Genomic DNA, 24,339 nt, shown 5'->3' with positions numbered 1-24,339 from the left:
CAGTTTTCTAAATATGCTTACTACAATCAAGGGTCATGCGGGGCTGGAATCTATCCTAGCAGTCATAGGGCGTGAGGCAGGTAGTCCATGTAAGGGACACCAGTTTATTGCAGGGCCACATATAGACAGACAAACACACGCACACGTCTTGGAAGTGTGTGTAAGCCAGAGCAACCGGAGGGATCACACACATGGGGAAAGTATGCAAACTCCACACAGAAAGGACCATATGGGAATCGATCCCACAGTGTTCTTTCTGTGACAACAGTGCTTACCACTGAGGTATCGTGCGGTCCTTTTTCAAGACATATTTTTGGAAAAGTACTTTGTGTGTGTATTAGGAGTGTAATGATACACAAAAGTCATCAGAGGGTTTGGAAAGTCGCCAAATTTAGTGAGAAAGTCGCCAAGTTGGCAGCACTGAATGTAAACACACGCAACGTGAATCACCCATGCACAGCCCTGTACGAAACCGAACGTCCCGTACCGAAAAGGGTTCAATACAAATACATGTATCATTACACCCTTAGTGTATATATAGTATATATATATATATATATATATATATATATATACACACACACACACAGTAGTGTTCAGAATAATAGTAGTGCTATGTGACTAAAAAGATTAATCCAGGTTTTGAGTATATTTCATATTGTTACATGGGAATCAAGGTACCAGTAGATTCAGTAGATTCTCACAAATCCAACACGACCAGGCATTCATGATATGCACACTCGTAAGGCTATGAAATTGGGCTATTAGTAAAAAAAAGTAGAAAAAGGGGGTGTTCACAATAATAGTAGCATCTGCTGTTGATGCTACAAACTCAAAACTATTATGTTCAAACTGCTTTTTTTTTAGCAATTCTGTGAATCACTAAACTAGTATTTAGTTGTATAACCACAGTTTTTCATGATTTCTTCACATCAGCGAGGCATGGAGTCAACCAACTTGTGACACCTTTCAGCTGTTATTCCACTCCAAGATTCTTAACAACATTCCACAATTCATTCACATTTCTTGGTTTTTGCTTCAGAAACAGCTTTTTTGATGTCACCCCACAAGTTCTCAATTGGATTTAGGTCCGGGGATTGTGCAGACCACTCCAAAATATTCATTTGTTGGTTTGGAACCAAGATTTTGCTGGTTTACTAGTGTGCTTGGGGTCATTGTCTTGTTGAAACACCCATTTCAAGGGCATGTCCTCTTCAGCATAAGGCAACATGACCTCTTCAAGTATTTTGACATATCCAAACTGATCCATGATACCTGGTATGCGATATATAGGCCCAACACCATAGTAGGAGAAACAGTGCCCATATCATGATGCTTGCACCACCTGTTTCACTGTCTTCACTGTTAACTGTGGCTTGAATTCAGAGTTTGAGGGTCGTCTCACAAACTGTCTGCGGCCCTTGGACCCAAAAAGAACAATTTTACTCTCATCAGTCCGCAAAATATTCCTCCATTTCTCTTTAGGCCAGTTGATGTGTTCTTTGGCAAATTGTAACCTCTTCTGCACATTATTTTATTTAACAGAGGGACTTTGCGGGGGATTCTTGCAAATAAATTAGCTTCACACAGGTGTCTTCTAACTGTCACACAGCACTTACAGGTAACTCCAGACTGTCTTTGGTCATCCTGGAGCTGATCAATGGGAGAACCTTTGCCATTCTGATTATTCTTCTATCCATTTAATGGTTGTTTTCCGTTTTCTTCCACACGTCTCTGTTTTTTTTTGTCCATTTTCAAGCATTGGAGATCATTGTAGATGAACAGCCTATAATTTTTTGCACCTGCGTATAAGTTTTCCCCTCTCCAATCAACTTTTTAATCAAACTACGCTGTTCTTCTGAACAATGTCTTGAACGTCCCATTTTCCTCAGGCTTTCAAAGACAAAAACATGTTCAACAGGTGCTGGCTTCATCCTTAAATAGGGGACACCTGATTCACACCTGTTTGTTCCACAAAATTGATGAACTCACTGACTGAATGCCACACTACTATTATTGTGATCACCCCCTTTTCTACTTTTTTTTTTTACTAATAGCCCAATTTCATAGCCTTAAGAGTGTGCATATCATGAATGCTTGGTCTTGTTGGATTTGTGAGAATCTACTGAATGTACTGGTACCTTGTTTCCCATGTAACAATAAGAAATATACCCAAAACCTGGATTAATCTTTTTAGTCACATAGCACTACTATTATTCTGAACACTACAGTATATATATGTGTGTGTGTGGTGTGTGTGTGTGTGTGGTGTGTGTGTGTGTGTGTGTGTGTGTGTGTGTGTGTGTGTGTGTGTGTGTGTGTGGTGTGTGTGTGTGTGTGTGTGTGTGTGTGTGTGTGTGTGTGTGTGTGTGTTGCAACACAGCAGCAAGATTGTGCGATCTCTTCCCACCTGGTCCTTTCTCTGTGGAGTTTGCATGTTCTCCCTGGATTGTGTGTGTTTCTTCTGGGAACATTAAATTTTAAACTGACCGTATGTGTGAATTAGAGCTTGAATGTGTTTATCTGTTTATATATGGCTATGCGATAGACTGACAGTCTGTCTAAGGTGTACCCCGCCTTTCATCCAATGATTGCTGGGATAGGCTCCAACCCCATGACACTTGATTTCTAATAGGTGGCTATAGACCCCTTGCGGTCACACAACCCGGCCACTTCCTGGCCACTCTCCATCGCCATGTTGCCGGTCATGTGCAGTACTCCCAGGATTATTTACATGAGAAAAACATACGTACTGCAAAGTGTGGGGACAAGCATAGAGATAAACTCAATGTGTCTGAACCTGATAGTGGAGCAAGTGAACATACCAGGTATCTTTCGGGCGGTACAAGGAGAAAATGACCTTTTTGGGCACTTGTGACTTGTACACAGCACCGGGCATTTTGTTTTCTTTGTGATTGCACATAGAGCAACATTGCCGGCCTTGGAGTTCAGCAACATCATGGTGTAACTTGTGGAGAACACTTCACTGTACACCTTAAGCCCCTTTCACATTGGCGTATTCGGAGAGCTCTGTATTGCAGTGTTGTGTTTTACTTAAATACGCCTGAAATGCGTGCGTACTCAGCCTTTTTCCATGTTTGTTTCATACTTGCAGCTGCGTGTGTTCGCTTGTTAATGTGTGCACACAGTCGCATGTACCTTGCCGCTATTTAAACCCACTTCACTCCTGCCGGCTGTGCGAACACATCATTGCACTTAGAAAACAGTGGACTGTATCATGACGTTTTTACAGTTGCGTTACTGCCACGATCAGGGTGTTTGATGAGCACACCGACACGCAGCGAGTGTGCTTTTATTTTAAAGTCACAGGTTTGATCAGACCTGATCGATCAGGGCGTTTGATGAGCGCACCGACATGCAGCGAGTGCACTTTTATTTTAAAGTCACAGGTTTGATCAGAGAAAGAGAGAGAGAGCGAGAAGATCAACAGAGGGAGCGAGAGAGACTGGGGTGGGTTAAAATATCAAAAAATTGATGCATCGTAATGATCCGCCCCCTAATTCAATATCAATTATGCAAACTCTCTGAATCGATTCACCTCCTGGCCATTGGGGGGCCTCAGCGCAACATTCGCGTTTTACAGACGGAAGCTGCACGCAACCAAACAACACAATATGGCGATGAAGGCAGGCAATTTAAGATCAGACGTTTGGACTCATTTTGGATTCTCGTGTAAATCCGGAACACAAGAAATAGACAAAAGTAGGGTGGTGTGTAAGTTGTGCCAGGCAGAATTAAGTACAACAGTAACACAACGAAATTGCGGAATCACTTAACCCGACACCAACAACCCGTGGCTAAACCTGTTGATTCAAAACAGACACAACTCGACAAAGCTTTTGTCTGCAAACTAGCGTCTAGCTCTGTCCGCGCACAGAAGATAACTGAGTTCGTGGCCGTCTTCATTTGCAAGGACCTTCGACCGTACAGCGTCGTGGAAAATGAAGGTTTTCAGAAGATGGTACACACACTTGAACCATGATACGCTATACCAACACGAAAACACATGACAGAGGTCGCCATCCCCGAAGCTGTACACAGATGTGAAGACAGAGGTTTTGGCAGCGTTGAAGTCAGCAGAGAGAGCGGCTCTTACGTGTGATGGTTGGACTTCTAGAGCACAGACCCATACGTAACTATCACTTCTCATTTCATTTCTAATGAATGGGAATTAGTGTCACATGTTCTGCAGACCCGAGCCCTGCACAGAAGCCACACAGGGAGCAATATGGTGAACTTGTTGACAGAGGCAATACATGAATGGGGTTTAACTGATAAAGTACCGGCAATTGTCACAGACAATGCCGCTAACATGCTACTTGCTGTCAGTCTCATGGAGTCATCACTGCATGTAGGCTGCTTTGCCCATGTACTCAATTTGGCTTCACAGGCTGCTCTTAAAAACCCAGCTGTCGCACGGCTTCTTGGTAGAGTGAGACACATCTCCACTTTTTTTCACCGGAGGCACCTTAGCCTGTAATGCACTTAAGAAGAAACAGCAGTTGCTGGACCTCCCACAGCACAAACTAATAACTGATCTACCTACACGTTGGAATAGCGCATTAGACATGTTGGAGAGATTTTTGGAGCAACAACCAGCTGTCTCTGCTGCACTTCTTGCCCCTGAAGTACGAAAACAAGAAAAAGATTTGTGCACCCTTACTGAAGCAGACATAAACTGCAGCAGAGAATGTTGCAGAGGCCCTGAAGCCATTGAAGAAAGCCACCTTAGTGATGTCTCAAGAAGGTACCCCAACACTGTCTGTCATCGCACCCCTAAGAGCAAGACTTCTGGAGGAGATGCAACCAGCCCCCAATGACTCTGTAATGGTGAAGGAGATGAAGTCTGCTGTGCGTCAGGATCTCCAGAAAAGGTATTTGTTCTACAAACACAATCATTATGACATTGTAAGAATGAAATAAGAATTTCATCATCATGTGACAAACACGATGTACCCTAATGTGAATTTATTAATTTATTTCAAGGTACACAGGCCTGAAGATGACCTGTCCATAGCCTCAGGTCTGTATCCTCGCTTTAAGGCCCTGCCTTTTCTGTCAGATGATGATCTGGTGAATGTCTTCACCAAACTCATCACTCTCACTGAGGAACTGGCAACTGATAAAAGCTCTGTAAGTACAACTGTATAGTGAATGAAGATTCAGACTGTGTGCACACAGAATATTTGTATTGTGTTTTCTCATGGAATGCAGTCAGTCTCAGTCTGTAATTATTTAACACTCCCTGGCAAAATTTTAGTAAAACAATTTTGCCTCCATTGTAAACTCCCACATATAATCACAGAATTCTAAAGGTCTTCTTTACTAATGTGATTCATTTATTTTTTCAACAGACTGGGCAAAAAAAATGCAGCAGACAGTGAGGCAGTTCAGGTGCTGGAGCAGCAGGCAGAGCCAGCTGATGACCCTGTGCCCCCATCAAAGAAAGCAAGGGACTCTTGTGCTCTGGCTGATCTCCTGGGGAACACATATAAGGTCTGTCAATAAAGTACGAGGGCTGTCAATAAAGTATAGGTCCTTTTATTTTTTTCAAAAACTATATGGATTTCATTCATATGTTTTTACTCAGACATGCTTGAACCCTCGTGCGCATGCGTGAGTTTTTACACGCCTGTCGGTGACATCATTCGCCTGTAAGCACTCCTTGTGGGAGGAGTCGTCCAGCCCCTCGTCAGAATTCCTTTGTCTGAGAAGTTGCTGAGAGACTGGTGCTTTGTTTGATCAAAATGTTTTCTAAACCTGTGAGACACATCGAAGTGGACACGGTTCGAAAATTAAGCTGATTTTCAGTGAAAATTTTAATGGCTGATGAGAGATTTGAGGTGATACTGTCCGCTTTAAGGACTTCCCACGGTGCGAGACGTCGCTGCAGCGCTCTCAGGCGCCGTCATCAGCCTGTTTCAAGCTGAAAACCTCCACATTTCAGGCTCTATTGATCCAGGACGTCGTGAGAGAAACGAGAAGTTCAGAAGAAGTCGGTTCAGCATTTTATCGGATATTCCATGTTAAAGGAGATTTTTTTAATGAAAGACCTTCGGACGGGTCCGCGGTCGGGAGCAGACGAGCGCAGTGCGGCGGCACAGGAAAAACACCTCCGTGTTGATAACCATTTGTAAAATCCAGGCGGCTTTTGATGGCTTTCAGTGGAGTGAGTATATGAGAAATTGTTTAACAGCTGGACATGTACCAACTTGTCCTTAAGGCTTCCAACAGAGGTGTTTTTCCTGTGGCGGAGCATCGCAGCGGTTGCGAGCCGACGCTGCAATCCGTCCGCACATCTTTCATTAAAAAAAATCTCCTTTAACAGTGGAATATCCGGATAAAATGCTGAAACCGACTTCTTCTGAAACTTCTCTGTTCTCTCACGACGTCCTGGATCAATAGAGCCTGAAATGTGGAGGTTTTCAGCTTGAAACAGGCTGACGACAGTGCCTGGGACCGCTGCGCGACGTCTCGCTCCGTGGGAAGTCCTTAAAGCGACAGTATCACCTCAAAATCTCTCATCAGCCGTTAAAATTTTCACGGAAAACCAGCTTAATTTTTCGAACCATGTACACTTCGATGTGTCTCACAGGTTTAGAAAAAATTTTGATCAAACAAAGCGCCAGTCTCTCAGCAACTTCTCAGACAAAGGAATTCCGACGAGGGGCTGGATGACTCCTCCCACAAGGAGTGCTCACAGGCAAATGACGTCACCGACAGGTGTGGAAAAACTCACGCATGCACACGAGGGTTCAAGCATGTCTGACGTAAAACATATGAATGAAATCCATATAGTTTTTGAAAAAAATAAAAAGGACCTATACGAGGTCTGTCCGAAAAGTAACGGACCTTTTTATTTTTTTCAAAAACTATATGGATTTGAATCATGTGTGCTTGCATCAGCCAAGCTTGAACCTTCGTGCGCATGCGTGAGTTTTTTCATGCCTGTCGGTTGTGTCATTCGCCTGTGGGCAGGCTTTCAGTGAGCACTGGTCCAGCCCCCTCGTCGGATTTTCATTGTCAGGGAAATGTCTGAGCGACTGCTGCTTTGCTCCATGAAAATTTTTTTCAGAAACTGTGACAGACAGCCAGGTGGAAACCATTCGGAAAATTCAGATGGCTTTCGGAGAAGATTCTATCGGCGTCACACAGATTAAGGACCATTACAACCGGATTAAAGATGGCCCACACCAGCGGAGGGCGCACCGCGCTCCGAGCGGCCATTGACAGGCTGAAACGACCAGATCATTTCCAAAGTGAAGGCTGTGTTGATCCGGCACATCATGTGACTACCAGAGAAATTGTTGAAGAGTTGGACATCAGCACTTTTGCAGCACATTCCACTGTTACAGGAGATTTTGTAAATGAAGACGGTGGAGGAATTTGCGCGCTGGGACGGAGCCGCTCATGGCGCACAACAAACACTCCGTGTTGGAAACCATTCGGAAGATTCAGATGGCTTTCGGTGGCTTTTCAGTCGAGTGAGTATCCGAGAAATTGTGTAACAGCTGGGCATGCCACAACATGTCCTGTGAGACTTCCAACACGGAGAAAGTGACCTGTGACTTGTGACCTGGCCAGAAAGATGTGTCCGCATCAGTTAATAGTCTTTGGTGCGCTCCCCTCCCAGGGTAATAATGAGGTGTTTAGCAGGCTGACATCATTAAATAGGTGGCTGGCGCAAATTTGTAGACAGCAAGGCTTCAGCTTTATTGATTTCTGGCCTCCATTTTGGGGCCGCCATGGCTTGTTGATGTCAGACGGCCTTCACCTGTAGGGTGAAGGTGCCGCCATCTGGTCTGCGAACATAAATGGAATTCTACAGGGAGGGTAACATTAGGACTTTACAGCAGGCCACGGAGCAGGTCATTAGAGACCCTGCAAGGCTTATGACGAATGTGTGTGTGGAATCCATTAGCTTAGTGGGGAAATTAGTGTGGAAAATCCACTATTGTGATTGTGCAGTTTATGCGTCAGGGAGAGAAATTCATCGAGTTGAGATTGTGGCCTGCTTCCGCAGACATGTCCATAAAAATCATAGAGGGATATGCTTTACAAATTTAATAATTACGACACTGGATGATGCTGAAATTGAGGATGGCTTGCTGGCTGTTCCAGCAGTATTAAATATTTTGTGTTTGCTACCTACAACCCACATGGAATGTCTCAAACCTAAACCTACGTCCAGGCATCTTATATGTGCTACTCTGGAACCACCGGGAAATCCAAACAGTCCAACTATCAACCCCACTGAGGTCCTTAGTCTTAGTCTTATGCACAGCCACAGTGTGTGTGATAGTAGGTAAGATCACTGTCCTCAAAATCACCGTTGATGAATGATCTAATTATGGATCACCACAAGGGTTATGTGAAATCTGGCTTAAACCTACACCTGTCCTCCCCTTAAATGAGGCCTGGCCAACGGTGTACACATTTCGTCACGTTCTTTGTGATGGAAAGCAAGGTGGGGGTCTTGCTCTTATTTATAAATCTGGGATTAGTTTATTAGCTGTTAGGGCTCATAAATGTAATTCGTTTGAACATCTGACTGTCCGCTCTGCCCACGATGCTATGCATTGCCAAGGTCACAAGAATAAAATCAGCCGTATTAATTTGTCACTGTATATAGGCCCCTGGCCCATACTCTGAATTCTTAGATTAATTTGGTGAGTTTATCTCTAACATGTCGATGACTGCAGATAACATTGTGATTATTGGTGACTTCAACATTCATTAAATAAGCCTTCTGATCCCCTCTGCAAATCATTTATAGAAATTGTGGATGTATTAAGATTCCAGCAATGCATTCAGGATTCGATGCACATTCGTGGAAATACCTTGCCTGTGGAATTATCATGCCTCTTGCATCAGTGGTTTCTGATCACTCACTTATTAGGTTTACAGATTCGCTGCCATGTTTAGTGGAACAACAATCTTATTTATCATTGCGGCGACACATCAACTACAACTGAACTCAAAGCTAGTCTGCCTAACATCTTGGCTTCACATTTGGAAAATGCCTAATCAGTAGACAGTCTCATGGACAGTTTAAACTCAGCCGTGAAAACTACACTCGACATGATTGCGCCCCCTGTATTAAAACCATGCAGCCCCCAAACACATTCACCTTGGTTCAGTGATTACTTGCGTGACCTCAAACATAAGGCTCGAGGTTTAGAACGGAAATGGTGTTGCTCAAAATCAGAAGTATTCCACCTCACGTGTTGTGACGCTATCTTAGACTATAAGCACACACTACTGGCTACAAAGCAGGACTGTTATTCTGATGTGATCAACAAAAACAAGCATAACTCCAAGTTCTTGTTCGACATGGTGGCAACACTTATTCATGGACACCCACCTGTAAGTCGCTGTCCTTTTACAGTACAAGATTTCTTGGATTAGTTTGAGAAGAAAATAGATGACATACAGTAGTGTTCAGAATAATAGTAGTGCTATGTGACTAAAAATATTAATCCAGGTTTTGAGTATATTTCTTATTGTCACATGGGAAACAAGGTACCAGTAGATTCTCACAAATCCAACAAGACCAAGCATTCATGATATGCACACTCTTAAGGCTATGAAATTGGGCTATTACTAAAAAAAAAAGTAGAAAAGGGGGTATTCACAATAATAGTAGTGTGGCATTCAGTCAGTGAGTCAGTTTTGTGGAACAAACAGGTGTGAATCAGGTGTCCCCTATTTAAGGATGAAGCCAGCACCTGTTGGACATGCTTTTCTCTTTGAAAGCCTGAGGAAAATGCGACGTTCAAGAGATGGTTCAGAAGAACAGTGTAGTTTGATCAAAAAGTTGATTGGAGAGGGGAAAACTTATACGCAGGTGCAAAAAATTATAGGCTGTTCATCTACAATGATCTCCAATGCTTTAAAATGGACAAACAAACCATAGACGCATGGAAGAAAATGGAAAACAACCATCAAAATGGATAGAAGAATAACCAGAATGGCAAAGGCTCACCCACTGATCACTTCCAGGATGATCAGAGACAGTCTAGAGTTACCTGTAAGTGCTGTGACAGTTAGAAGACGCCTGTGTGAAGCTAATTTATTTGCAAGAATCCCCTGCAAAGTCCCTCTGTTAAATAAAAAAACGTGCAGAAGAGGTTACAATTTGCCAAAGAACACATCAACTGGCCTAAAGAGAAATGGAGGAATATTTTGTGGACTGATGAGAGTAAAATTGTTCTTTTTGGGTCCAAGGGCCGCAGACAGTTTGTGAGATGACCCCCAAACTCTGAATTCAAGCCACAGTTCACAGTGAAGACAGTGAAACATGGTGGTGCAAGCATCATGATATGGGCATGTTTCTCCTACTATGGTGTTGGGCCTATATATCGCATACCAGGTATCATGGATCAGTTTGGATATGTCAAAATACGTGAAGAGGTCATGTTGCCTTATGCTGAAGAGGACATGCCCTTAAAATGGGTGTTTCAACAAGACAATGACCCCAAGCACACTAGTAAAAGAGCAAAATCTTGGTTCCAAACCAACAAAATTAATGCCTTGCAGATGTGAAGAAATCATGAAAAACTGTGGTTATACAACTAAATACTAGTTTAGTGATTCACAGGATTGCTAAAAAGCAGTTTGAACACAATAGTTTTGAGTTTGTAGCATCAACAGCAGATGCTACTATTATTGTGAACACCCCCTTTTCTACTTTTTTTTACTAATAGCCCAATTTCATAGCCTTAAGAGTGTGCATATCATGAATGCTTGGTCTTGTTGGATTCGTGAGAATCTACTGAATCTACTGGTACCTTGTTTCCCATGTAACAATAAGAATATACTCAAAACCTGGATTTATCTTTTAGTCACATAGCACTAATTATTCTGAACACTACTGTAAGGTTAAACATATCCCAGTATGCCTTAGCCCAGCCACTACACCCTGCTATTGGGTGCCATCACTGAGGTTTTATCTAGAATTTGATAGAATCTCACAAGGTGTGCTGACGAAACGTGTAACGTCTACAAAAAGCACAACCTGCTTATTTGATCTTATACCAACAAAACTGTTTAAGGACCTGTGGCTCACTCTTGGGCCAAGTGTACTGGAAATGATGAATCCCTCATTAACTTCTGGATCTGTTTCAAATCTGCAGTGATTAAACAATAATTTAAGAAATTTAATCTTGACCCCAGTATATTGAAAAACTATAGGCCGATATCAAATCTATCATTTTGCTCTAAAATTCTGGAAAATGTGGTGTCACAGCAGCTTGTGGGCCACCTTAATGAGAATAATCTTTTTTGAGCCACTGCAGTCTGCTTTTAGAAAATATCATTCCACAGAGATGGCTGTCACTAAAGTAGTGAATCTTCTGCTTGCAATGGATTCGGACACCACTACAGTTCCGGTGTTGTTAGATCTTAGTGCTGCGTTTGATACTGTGGATCGCCATATTCTCCTGGCTGGATAATCATTTTAGGATTACTGGGAATGTCCTTGCATGGTTGACATCATACCTGGCCAGTCATTCTCACTGTGTTTTGTACAATAACACTACCTCTAACCTTCGTAACATGACATTTGGGGCTCCACAGAGGTCCGTCTTAGGCCCTCTGCTTTTATGCAAAGATTTAGGCATCCCTGATGATTTCCATGATTTTTCTTTATAAATCATTGGTTGTTTAATCAGCAATTTCAGATAAATATATCATATAGCAGACAAACACAGTGATATTTGAGAAGTGAAATGAAGTGTATAGGGTTTATGGAACGTGTGCAATAATTCTTTAAAGGGGATAGAGAATCAAAATCATCTTTTTCATGTTTTTGGTGTTAGTTCAGAGTCTCCCCGCTGTGGGGAATACACACGAAGTGCCAGCAAGTTTCAGAACCTCTGTTTCAAGTATTCTCCTTTTTTGAATTGCCCCTAGAAAACAGGCCAATCCGTTTTTGAAGAAAAGTTTCACTTTTTTCACCAATAGCCCCCCCACACACACAACCCACACCCTTTCACACACGCCCCTTCAAATTAATTATTCATAAGGTTGTGCCCACCCATTCCTACCACTGGAAGAGGAGCAATGGTGAGCTACAGGTGTGCCTTCCCAGGCTGTCATAGCGGACTACGATCTTTACATATTCTTCCCACGGAAAGCAATGTACGCGATCAATGGCTTTTATTCATTTTTAACCACATCCCCAGTACATACAACCGCCGACTATTTCTTTGCTCTGCGCATTTCACGGAGGACTGTTTCACAAACCTTGCACAATTTCGAGCTGGCTTCAGTCGGCATTTAATACTCAGTAGAGGGTCAGTTCCGACTTTGCACAAAATCAACCCCAGCAATCAGTACAGCCTGTAAGTATCACATTTTCTTTTGTTTTAAATTTGTTTTTAAATTTATTTCGGATTTTTTTTTTTTTTTATCATTATTATTTTGTGACTGGACTTTATGTCACAGTCAGCCTCTGGCTGACTTCATGTTGGTGGGCGAGGAACAAGATTTATCACTCAACAGCAATGTTGAAACGTGATCTGTTAAATAAGTTAGTGAAGATTACTGTCATCTCGTTTTCGCTACAATGCACTCAACTTTTGTTCAGAATCAGCTTCTTATCACTGGTAACGACGCGGATTTCCTCTCACTCAAACCCGCAGCTTCACAGTGCTTTAAACCGTTGTCCACAGACTTCAGTAGCGACACAAGTGCAGCAAAACGAGACGAGTCATTGGATAAATGCTGGGCTTTGTCCCGCCCATCGGAGGCTCTGTGTCTGGGGGTCTATGGGGCAGTGGGCGGCCTCGGCTGGCCCGGACGCCCAGCTTCTGCTTGATGATTGGATGATCTGTCTGAGGCTGAATCCATTTTTGATTGACAGCGAAATGAGCGAATCAGTGATCATTTTCATTCTGTTCTGAGTTGAACCGGAGACTTTCCTAATCCTCTTAGCGGCATTTTCAGTGAGAGCAAGGGCAGCCAATCAAACAATGGCAACCGATCAGTGCCAACACCTACGTGCATTTCATAATGAGGTTGCCAAATAAGCTCCAAAACGACGCCATTAAAAGCAAACGAGGCATTCTAAACCCAGCATAGTAACATAGCTGTTTCAGAGATCCTTTTAGGAAGGTTCTGAGCCATTACAGACCCAACCAATTTTTTTGGGGCTACATATCACATCACGGAACAAGGATTAATGCCCCATTCAACCTCTCTCTATCACCTTTAAACAAAATTTGGCAGGTGCATTAATTTGGGCACCCTAACAGAAAAAAAAAAACCCATCAATATTTAATAGATCCTCCTTTTGCAGAAATAAAGCCTCTAAATGCTTCCCATAGCTTCCAATGAGAGTCTGGATTCTGGTTGAAGGTATTTTGAACCATTCTTCTTTACAAAACATCTCCAGTTCAGTCAGGTTTGTTGGTTTCCAAGCATGGACAGCCCACTTGAAATCACACTACAGATTTTCAATAATATTCAGGGCTGGGACTGAGATTGCCATTCGAGAACACTGTACTTATTCCTCTGCATGAATGCATTCCTACATTTTGAGCAGTGTTTAGGGTCGTTGTCTTGTTGAAATATAAAGCCCTGGTGCAACGTCAACTTTGTCATTGATTCATGAACATTGTTCTCAAGAATTTGCTGATATTGACTGGAATCCATGTGACCCTCAACTTTAACAACATTCCCAGTACCTGCACTGGCCACAGAGACACACAGCATGATGGAACCACCTCTGAATTTTACTGTAGGTAGAAAGAGTTTTTCTTGGAATGCTGTGTTCTTTTTCAGCTATACATACCGCCCATTACTCTACTTTTAAGATTAGGCTTAAAACTTTCCTTTTTGCTAAAGCTTATACTTAGGGCTGGATCAGGTGACCCTGAACCATCCCTTAGTTATGCTGCTATAGACGTAGACTGCTGGGGGGTTCCCATGATGCACTGTTTCTTTCTCTTTTTGCTCTGTATGCACCACTCTGCATTTAATCATTAATGATCGATCTCTGCTCCCCTCCACAGCATGTCTTTTTCCTGGTTCTCTCCCTCAGCCCCAACCAGTCCCAGCAGAAGACTGCCCCTCCCTGAGCCTGGTTCTGCTGGAGGTTTCTTCCTGTTAAAAGGGAGTTTTTCCTTCCCACTGTAGCCAAGTGCTTGCTCACAGGGGGTCGTTTTGACCGTTGGGGTTTTACATAATTATTGTATGGCCTTGCCTTGCAATATAAAGCGCCTTGGGGCAACTGTTTGTTGTGATTTGGCGCTATATAAAAAAATTGATTGATTGATTGATTATGTCCAAGTACCTCAGTTTTAGTTTCATCAGTCCACAGCACCTTATTGCAAAATGAAACTGTCTTGTCCAAATGTGCTTTAGCATACCACAAGCGACTCTGTGGTGTACGCAGAAAAGGCTTCCTCTGCATTACAGCATCATGCAGCATCTCCTTGTGTAAGGTGGGCTGTATCGTTGAACAATGCACAGAGACACTATCTGCAGCAAGATCATGTTGTTGGTCTTTGGAGCAGGTCTGTGGGTTGACTATGACTGTTCTTACATCCTTCGTTTCAGTTTATCAGAGTTATATCTTGGCCTGCCACTTCAGGCCTTAACTAGTACTGTGCCTGTGGTCTTCCATTTCCTCATTATGCTCCTCACAGTGGAAGCTGACAGCTGAAATCTCTGAGATAGCTTTTTGTATCGTTCCCCTAAACCTTGATGTTGAACAATCTTTGCTTTCAGGTCATTTGAGAGTTGTTTAGAGACTCCCATGTTGCCACTCATTAGAAGAGATGCACAGAGGGGAAACATCTGCAAATGGCCACCTTAAATACCCTTTCTCATGATTGGATTCACCTGTGTGAGGAGGTCAAGGGTCAATGAGTTTACCATGCTAATTTTGTGTTCCAATAATTAGTTCTAAATGTATTCAAATCAATAAAATGACAGGGGTGCCCAAATTTATGCACCTGCCCAATTTTGTTTAAATAATTATTCCACATTTTGTATAAATACTAGAAACTTCATTTCACTTCTCAAATATCAGTGTGTTCATCTGCTATATGATATATTTAACTGAAATTTCTGATTTCTGAGCGCCTTGGGGCAACTGTTTGTTGTGATTTGGCGCTATATAAAAAAAGTTGATTGATTGATTGATCAAGACAACCAATGATATATAAAGGAAAATCATGAAAATTTTCATGGATGCCCAAACTTTTGCATACAATTGTAGCACCCCTTGGGCACATATTACAGTGTTTGGAGATTACCTTTCACTGCTTGCTGTGCTGATAATACTCAATTATACATGCCGATAACTGCTGGTAATCTCATCCACATAAAAACCATGAGAAGATTGCCTTGCATCAGTGAAAAACTGGATGTCTTGCAATTTCCTACTTTTAAACTCTGACAAGACTGAAATGATGGTTCTTGGTCCAGTGAGACATCGACATCAATTTGACCAGCAAAAGCTGAGCCTAGGCTTGTGTGTCATACATCACACTGACAAAGTGAGGAACCTTGGGGTAATTTTTGATCCTACATTGTCCTTTGACCTCCACATTAGAGTTATTATGAGGACTGCTTTATTCCATCTGTGAATTATAGCGAAGATTCGTCCCATCCCATCCCAACTAGGATCAATCAAAACTAAGACAAACAGACTCAGGGACAGCTTTCTGCCCAGAGTGATCACTGCTCTGAACAAAAACAAATCACTCTAATCTGCACCTTCAAGTTTCTTGTGCAATATCTGTAAACCATATGCAATATTCCCATGCAATATGATTCCACAGTTGTATATAATTCTCATTTTACATTACTTAGTCCACATTTTATTTTATTTTATTTTACCTTATGTTTATATAGTTGTACATATACTCTGAATAATTTACTGTTAAATTACTCGCACCACGGAAAGCACCTTTTTGGAGTTGCACTCAAATCTCGTTGTAATGCAAATTACAATGACAATAAAGGCGATTCTGATTCTGATTCATCCTGTCTATGGCTGATGCTGAGACCCTGATTCATCCATTTGCTTCTTCTGAATTGGACTACTGCAATGTTCTATTTTCTCGTTTACCGCAGTCCAGTATTGATGTTGAACTCAACTTTACAAGTTGAATTGCGTTGGAAAGTTGAGTTCAACATCCAAAACTTGTAAGAGCTCTTTATGTTAAAGAGAGGTATCAAGTGGACATAACTAAACGTGCTGCAATGTTTTAGAGTGTGTAAACTGTGAAAATAAGGGCTTCAGTGAGCGGGTCATGATCTAATATATAAGGCTGACCATGTGTGTATGTGTGTGTATGTGTGTGTTTGTCCACGTGTCCTTCAGCCTAAAGCCCCTTTCACACCGGGCCCACTTCAAGTTGCGTCATGCGGCATCATGACGGATCATTTCTAAACAGATGGCTCTGTGGATCCGAGACCGTCATGTGCACTTTCTCTGGTTATCACAGAGCTGGACATCAGCCATTTTCCGGCAGATTTTACTTTTAACAAGAGATTTTGTCATGGAAAGCCGAGCGGAGGCTTCGCGCGTCACACGACCTATTTGCTTATGGAGCGAGACAAAGGAACACCTCTGTTTTGGTCTCACAGGATGGCTTTGAGATGGCGTTCAGACAGCTGTCGGTGGTTTTTTCCATCGAGTGATTATCCGAGAAATTGTGGATGTGCCTGGACATGCCAGAACAAGTCCCGTGAGGCTTCATCACGGCGTTGCTGTGCGCCATGCGGCACCGCTGCGACACACGGAATTCCTCCGCACATCTGTCTCAATGTGCCGAAAAAGTGCTGATGTCCACGTCTTTTCACAATTCCTGCTAGTCAGATGACGTCCCGGATAAAACACAGCATCCAGTTTGGAAAATGAATGGCACATTCCACTGTTACAGGAGTTTTTGTCATGGAAAGAGGAGCGGAGGCTAAAGAGGTCTCAGATCCACAGAGCCATCCGTTTAGAAATGATCCGGTGGTTTGTGGCTCTCGATGGCGGCATGGAGCGCAGCACGCCGAGCGTCCTTAAAGCCGCCTTAAAGCCGTCCTTAAAGCTGTAGTAACAGTCCTTATTCTCTGTGAAGCCCGTAAAATTTTCACCAAAGCCAGATAAATTTTTCTAATGGTTTCCAGCTGCCAGTCTCTAACAGTTTCTGAAACAATTCTGATGGAAAAAAAGCCCAAATCATTCCGCTATTTCCTGACAATGAAAATCCGCCGAGGGAGCTGGACCACTCTTCACTTAAAGCCTGCTCACAGGTGAATGATGCAACCGACAGGCGTGGAAAAACTTACGCATGCGCACGAAGGTTCAAGCTTGTCTGACGGAATCACACGTGATTCAAATCCATAGTTTTTGAGAAAAATAAAAAGGTTGGTTTCTTTTCTAATAGACCCTTGTACATGATTGAAAAACAGAAGTAAAAGAATAAAACATAAAAAAAAATAAAAAACTATTCATAAGAAAGAGAATAAAAATAGGTTTTCAGTCTTGACTTAAAAATGTCCACGGACTCCGGACTGCCTCATGGTCGCAGGAAGACTGTTCCACAGGGTGGGTTGCACAATGTGAAAAGGCTCTTTGACCTGCTGACTTCTTCTTCACCCTGGGAACACAGAGACCCGCAAAGCCCGGGCCGGCACGTAAAGTTCCACCAGATCAGCCAGATAAGATGGTGCCAGTCCATGAACAACCTTATAAGTCAATAACAAAAACCTTAAAATCTGCTCTCACAGAGACAGGGAGCCAGTGCAAAGATGCCAAAATGGGTGCGATATGTTCAGACCTTCTGCTACATGTCAGAAGTCTGGCGGCAGCATTCTGAACCAGCTGAAGGCCCCTGATGCTGGAATGCGGTAACCCTGAAAATAGAACATTACAATAATCTAGTCTAGAAGAAACAAAAGCATGAATCAGAGTCTCAGTATCAGCCATAGACAGGATGGGGCAGATCCCCGCTATATTTCGCAGATGAAAAAAAAGCAGTCCTAGTTACATCCCTGATGTGGAGGTCAAAGACAACATGGGATCAGAAATTACCCCAAGGTTCCTCATTTTGTTGTATGATGTATGACACATGAACCCAGGCCAAGCGCCAGCTGGTCAAACTGATGCCGATGTCTCGCTGGACCAAGAACCATCATTTCAGTCTTATCAAAGTTTAAAAGTAGGAAGTTACTAGACATCCAACTTCTCACTGATAGAAGACAGTCCTCCAGTTTTAAGTGCTAAATTTAGACTATTCGCAAGGCTGTTTACTGATTTAGCATTCTCCAGACTCAAAGCTAAAATATCAGGTAGTCTAGCTTCAAGTTTAGTCATAGCGGCAGCATCAATGTAAACCTGATAAGTGAATGGCCTGAGACTATAGATGCGAGAGGCAAGATGTCGATATTCGTGACAGCAAACCCATGTGCAAGAACAAAATTTCCACAGGGTATTTCCACTAATGTGTGTTGGGTCCTAAATGCATTGCTGGAATCCTAAAGCATCCACAATTGGCATAAATGATTTGCTAAGGGGATCAGAGGGCTTATTTATATGAATGTTAAAGTCACCAATAATCAAAATGTTAGCTGCACTAGTTGACTAACTACAGATGAATGCACCAAATTCATCTAGGAAATCAGAATATGGGCCAGGGAGCCTATAAACAGTGACAAAATAACATAGCTGAGCTCCAGTTTTATGACCCTGACAGTACTTACCATCATAGGCATAACGGAGAGTCAGATGCTCAAAGGAATTATACGTGGTGTGTCCATAAAGTAACGGCCCTTTTTATTTTTAAAAAAAACTATATGGATTTCATTCATATGTTTTTACATCAGACATGCTTGAACCCTCGTCATTCGCCTGTGAGCACGCCTTGTGGAAGGAGTGGTCCCACCCCTTCATCGGATTTTCATTGTCTGGAAATGGCGGCATGAAAAGGACTTTTTTTCCATCAGAATTTTTTCAGAAGCTGTTAGAGACTGGCGGAAACCATTCGAAAAATTTATCTGGCTTTTGGTGAAACTTTTATGGGCTTCTCAGAAATTAAGGACTTTAACTACAGCTTTAAGGACCCCTTTAAGGACGGTCGGTGCGCCACGCTCCGAGCTGCGACGTCGCGGCACAAACCACTGGATCATTTCTAAGCTGATGGTTCTGTGGATACGAGACCGTCGTGTGCTCTTTCTCTGGTTATCACAAGAGCTGGACATCAGCCATTTTCCGGCAGATTTCACTTTTAACAAGAGATTTTGTCATGGAAAGCCGCGCGATGCCTTCGCGCATCACGACCGATTCGCTGATGAAGCGAGACAAAGGAACACCTCTGTTTCGGAGTGTTAGAGGACAAGTTGGGACATGTCCAGCTCTCCACAAGTTCTCTTATACTCACATCGACTGGTAAGCACTGAAAGCCGAGATAGGCATGTCCAAATGAATGAAATCCATATAGTTTTTGAAAAAAAATAAAAAGGTACCGTTACTTTATGGACAGACCTAGTATTTGTGACCCCCAACAGTGTTGGGGGTAAATCTAGGTTTATTAGGTGTTGGGCCAACACCTAATAAACCTAGATTTATAAATAAAAGCAACACCCCCGCCTTGCTTCACACCACGAGACATGTGACTAAATGTGTATGCAGGTGGGCAGGCCTCATTCAGAGGAAGGAGAGTTGTGGGTTTGAGCCAGGTTTCACATAAGCCAATCATATCTAAATGATGATCCATGATTAAATCATTAATCAACAAAGATTTCAAGGACAATGATCAATCAATTTCAGACTTAAAATAATGTACTGATTTAAGCCCTAGCCATTTCAGGTTAAACCATGCCCACTTCCAGTTTAGGCCACACCCACTATGAGTACAGATACAGATAATTTAGATGATTGAACAGATACAGATAGAGATACATTCCTACCAGGACGGAACCCGCATTGTTCATCTTCATTCCGAGGTTCAATTACTGGCTGAACCCTCCTTTCCAAGACACTGGAGTAGACTTTATCATGGAGGCTGAGAAGTGTGATGCCCATATAATTGGCAGACACTCTCTGGTCCCCCTTTTTAAATAGGGGAATCACCACCCCAGTTTGCCACTCCTTAGGCACTGTACCTGGCCTCAAAGCAATGTTGAAGAGATGTCTCATCCAAGACATTCCATCCACACCCAGAGCCTTCAGCGTTTCTGAACAGATCTCATCAACCCCCGGGGCTTTGCCACTGTGGAGTTGTTTGACTACCGCAGTGACGTCCACCAGGGAAAATGATGATCCCACATCAGCTTCCAGCTCTGCCTCTACTACAGAGGGCACTCTGGTCTGATGCAGGAGTTCCTTAAAGTGTTTCTTCCAGCGCCTGATTACCCACTCAGTTGAGGTCAACAGAGTCCCATCCTTACTGTAAACAGCTTGGATGGTTCCCCGTTTTCCTCTCCTGAGGTGCCTCATGGTCTCCCAGAAGCACCTTGGTGCTGACCAAAAGTCTTTCTCCATGGTCACTTCGAATTCTTCCCGCACTCGCTGCTTTGTCTCCCTCACAGCAGAGGCTGCTGCCTTCATGCTTGTCGGTACCTTGCAACTGCCTTTGGAGTCTTCCAAGATAATATATCCCAGAAGGACAACTTCTTCAGTTGGATGGCTTCCCTGACCACTGGTGTCCACCACGGTGTTCAAGGGTTGCCACCCCTTGAGGCACCTAAGACCTTCAGGCCACAGCTCTCCGCTACAGCTTCAGCAATGGAAGTTTTGAACACTGCCCATTCTGGTTCAGTGCCCCAACCTCGACAGGTATGCCAGAAAAGCTCTGCCAGATGTGTGAGTTTAACATCTGTCAGACAGTGGGCTCCTCCAGCCATTCCCAGCTCACCCACATTATCTATTTGGGCTTACCTGGTCTGTTCAAAGTCCCCCCCCCCCCCCCCCCCCGTTTGATCCATCTCACCAGAAGGGGGTGATCAGTTGATAGCTCTGCCCCTCTCTTCATCCAAGTGTCCAGAAAATGCGGCATCAGATCAGATGATATGATCACAAAATCGATCATCAACCTTTGGCCTAGGATGCTCTGGTGCCATGTACACTTATTAGCATCCTTATGTTTGAACATGGTATTCATTATGGACAGCCCATGACTAGCACAGAAGTCCACCAACAAACAGCCACTCGGGTTTAGATCAGAGAGGCCATTCCTCCCAATCACGCCTCTCCAGTTGTCTCTGTCAGTGCCCACATGTGCGTTGAAGTCCTCCAGCAGAACAATGGGGTTCCCCACTGGAGCCTCATACTGGACTCCATTCAGTGCATACATAGCAATGCTGTTTGGTGCATACGCACAAACAACAGTCAGAGTCCCCACCCCCATCACCCAAATGTCAGATGTCATGTTCCTTCAAACACGACATCTGACATTCACGCGTGAACAATCCTGGACAGGGAGGTTACCCGCTCATCTACTGGGGTAAACTCCAATGTAGTGGCACTCAGAGAGGGACTTGTGAGTATACCCACAACTACCCAATGCCTCACAACCTGGGCAACTCCAGAAAAGAATAAAGTCCAATGCTTATCAAGGAAAGTGGTCCCGAAGCCAAGACTGTGCATGGAGGTGAGGCCCACCAGATCTAACTGGTAGCACTCTACCTCCCACACAAGCACTGCCTCATATACTCACAGAGACGTGATGTTCCACACCCCCAAAGCTAGCCTCTGCCACCAGGATTTGGTCTGTCCAGCACCTCGACTTTCACTGCCATGCATGCGACAGCGCACCTGACCCCGTCAGTTCCCCCTATGGATGGTGAGCCCACAGGGTGGAGGTGAAAAGTCCATGTTGCCTTTTCGGGCTGTGCCTGACCCGGCTTTGTGGCATGCCTGGCCACCAGGCGCTTGCTGACGGGCCATCCGTCAATGCTTGACTCCAACCAGGGCCCCCAGGCTTCCGCCGGGCCATAATTGCTCTTCCTCATTTTCAAGGCATAGTCGGGGGAGGAGGGTCTTCAGTTTGGTGGGCTCAAGGTCTCATTAATGCTTTATGCAGATGATGTGATGCTGGTGGTTTCATCAGCATCACATCAGCATCACATCTCCAATACTCACTGGATTGATTTACAGCCAAGTATTGAGCAGGAGGGATGAGGATTAGCACCTCTAATTCTGACCCCATTATTCTCAACAGGAAATTGATGGCTTGCCTACTTCAGGTACGAAATGAAGTCTTGGCCCAAGTGAAGGAGTTAAGTACCTTGGGGTCTTGTTCATGAGTGACAAGACAATGAAGCATGAGATTGGCCAGAGGACTGGGGCAGCAGGGACGGCATTACATTCACTCTACCATAGTGTTGTGATGAAAAGGGACCTGAGCCAAAAGGCGAAGCTCTCAATCTGCTGGTCAATCGTCATTCCTACTCTCACCTATACTGACTGAAAGAAACAGATCATGGGTACCAGCGACCGATATGGGTTTCCTCAGGAGGGTGGCTGGTGTCTCCCTTAGAGATAAGGTGAGAAGCTTGGTCATCCATGAGGAGCTTGAATTAGGGCCACTGCTCCCTCATGTTGAAAGGAGCCAGCTGAGGTGGTTCGGGCTTCTGGTTAGGATGCTCCCTGAGCACCTCCCTAGGGAGGCTTTCCAGGCACATCCAGCTGGGAGGAGACTCCGGGGAAGACTCAGGACTAGGTGTACAGATTATATCTTCACACTGGCCCTGCAACACCTCAGTATCCTCCAGTCAGAGGTGGATAATGTGTCCCGGGAAAGGGAAGTTTGGGTTCCCCTGCTGAAACTGTTGCCCCCGCGACCCGGTCCTGGAGAGGCAGTTGAACATGAGTGAGTGAGTGAATTTCTTACATAGAGACTAGTTTTAATGACTCAGGATCTTTCAGCCATCGTTCAAATTTTAAACTGAATGTCATTCACAATTTTACGAGTGAAGTGACGTGCAGCAGCGCGAAGATCGCTCATGGTACACTGAGTCCCAAAAAGGAAGTGCCAAGTTTTGAGTCCACAGTGAAACAGGAAATGTTAAATGTTGAACATTTCCTGGATTGACAATAGAAAAGATCTTGTGGGATCTCACAGGAATTCAGTGGCAAGTTGAGACTGAAACAGAAAGTGCCAAATTTTGAGTCCACAGCAAAACAGGAAAAGTCAAATGTTGAATACTTCCTGGCATGGGCAGAGCTAGAGGGGAGTACAGGGTGGCACTGGACAACCCTGAAATCTGATTGGACACCCCAGGTGCAAACCCAGATGATTAACATGTCATGGCACTGTATGTCTGGTTGAGAAGAGCCAGCTACATTAAATCAGTGACACATATTGACTGCTAAGTCCGTCCTGTACAGTAGTTGGTGCTGTGTACCATGAAAAGTTCTAATCCACCTTTGTAGAAGAAGAAAAATCTTTCAGCCAGAACCTGAACATGTCCAAAGTTATATTGTTGAGTAAACTTCTGTATTTTATGCTAGAAATGAGGTCCAGGTTGTTAAAATCGACATTTCTTCTTTAATTTGGGTTGCCTTCTATGTATGTGTTTCTCTGGTGATTTTAGATAAATAAAGCTAAGACAGCAGCTGATTCATGCTCTGTTGACTTATATGAGATGTAATGCTCCGCTCCATGAAATACAGCTACTTTATTCCTCCTCTGTTTTGTATAAAAGCTCTGGACTTCACCATAGTGCTGTTGTGTTGTGAGAGCTGTGATCAAAAGCATCAGTAACAGCTTATTTAATGATTGCTTCAAAATGGTTACATTCAACAGCACAAGACATCTTGAATAGTGGTGTCCAAAGTATTCCAGAAAGGATCGAGAGGGTGCAGGTTTTCTTTGCAGCCACTGACTTCAACAGGTAATTTCACTGATTAACTCATCCCACCCATTCAAAGTGATGGCACTCAGTGAAATCACCTGCTGAAGTCAGTGGCTGCAAAGAAAACCTGCACCTTCTCAGCCCTTTCTGGAATAATTTGGACACCACTGATCTAGAAGTTGAGTCTTTTACTGATAAGTGAAGATAGTTTGTTTAGTTATTTGAAGAAACACAATCTAGAAGAATATGTTGAATTTAATAACTCCAATAAGGACCTGAAGGACTTCTGTCTTTTAATAACCTCTTAATTTTGCTTTCTGAAAGACTGTTTTTTAAAGAACCTCTTAATTTTGCTCTCTGAGTGACACCAGAACAATGCATTTCACTTAAAAATACACACTTTCAGCAATTTTAATGCTCCCCGGAAGCATTTACCGAAAATAAAGTATGAAAGACCTAAATGAGATGGTTAGGACTTTTCCAAGCATGTGAGTTGCAAATAAAGAAAATGCTTAA

The 24,339-nt window shown here is 43.4% G+C and overlaps 1 long non-coding RNA gene across 1 annotated transcript; it reads left to right on the top strand.

Annotated features, from left to right (window-relative positions):
• Positions 1 to 363: 363 nt before the first annotated feature.
• On the top strand, positions 364 to 15,682 carry LOC117519810. Its single transcript, XR_004563434.1, has 3 exons — positions 364 to 531; positions 4,669 to 4,672; positions 15,672 to 15,682. It is a non-coding gene; the product is annotated as an uncharacterized LOC117519810 (long non-coding RNA).
• The last annotated feature ends 8,657 nt before the right edge of the window (positions 15,683 to 24,339 follow it).

This window comes from Thalassophryne amazonica, chromosome 1 (assembly GCF_902500255.1).
Source record: "Thalassophryne amazonica chromosome 1, fThaAma1.1, whole genome shotgun sequence".
In the NCBI taxonomy this organism is placed as follows: domain Eukaryota; kingdom Metazoa; phylum Chordata; class Actinopteri; order Batrachoidiformes; family Batrachoididae; genus Thalassophryne; species Thalassophryne amazonica.
The sequence above is the reverse complement of the archived record's forward strand: the minus strand, read 5'-3'. Positions and strand labels throughout refer to the sequence as shown.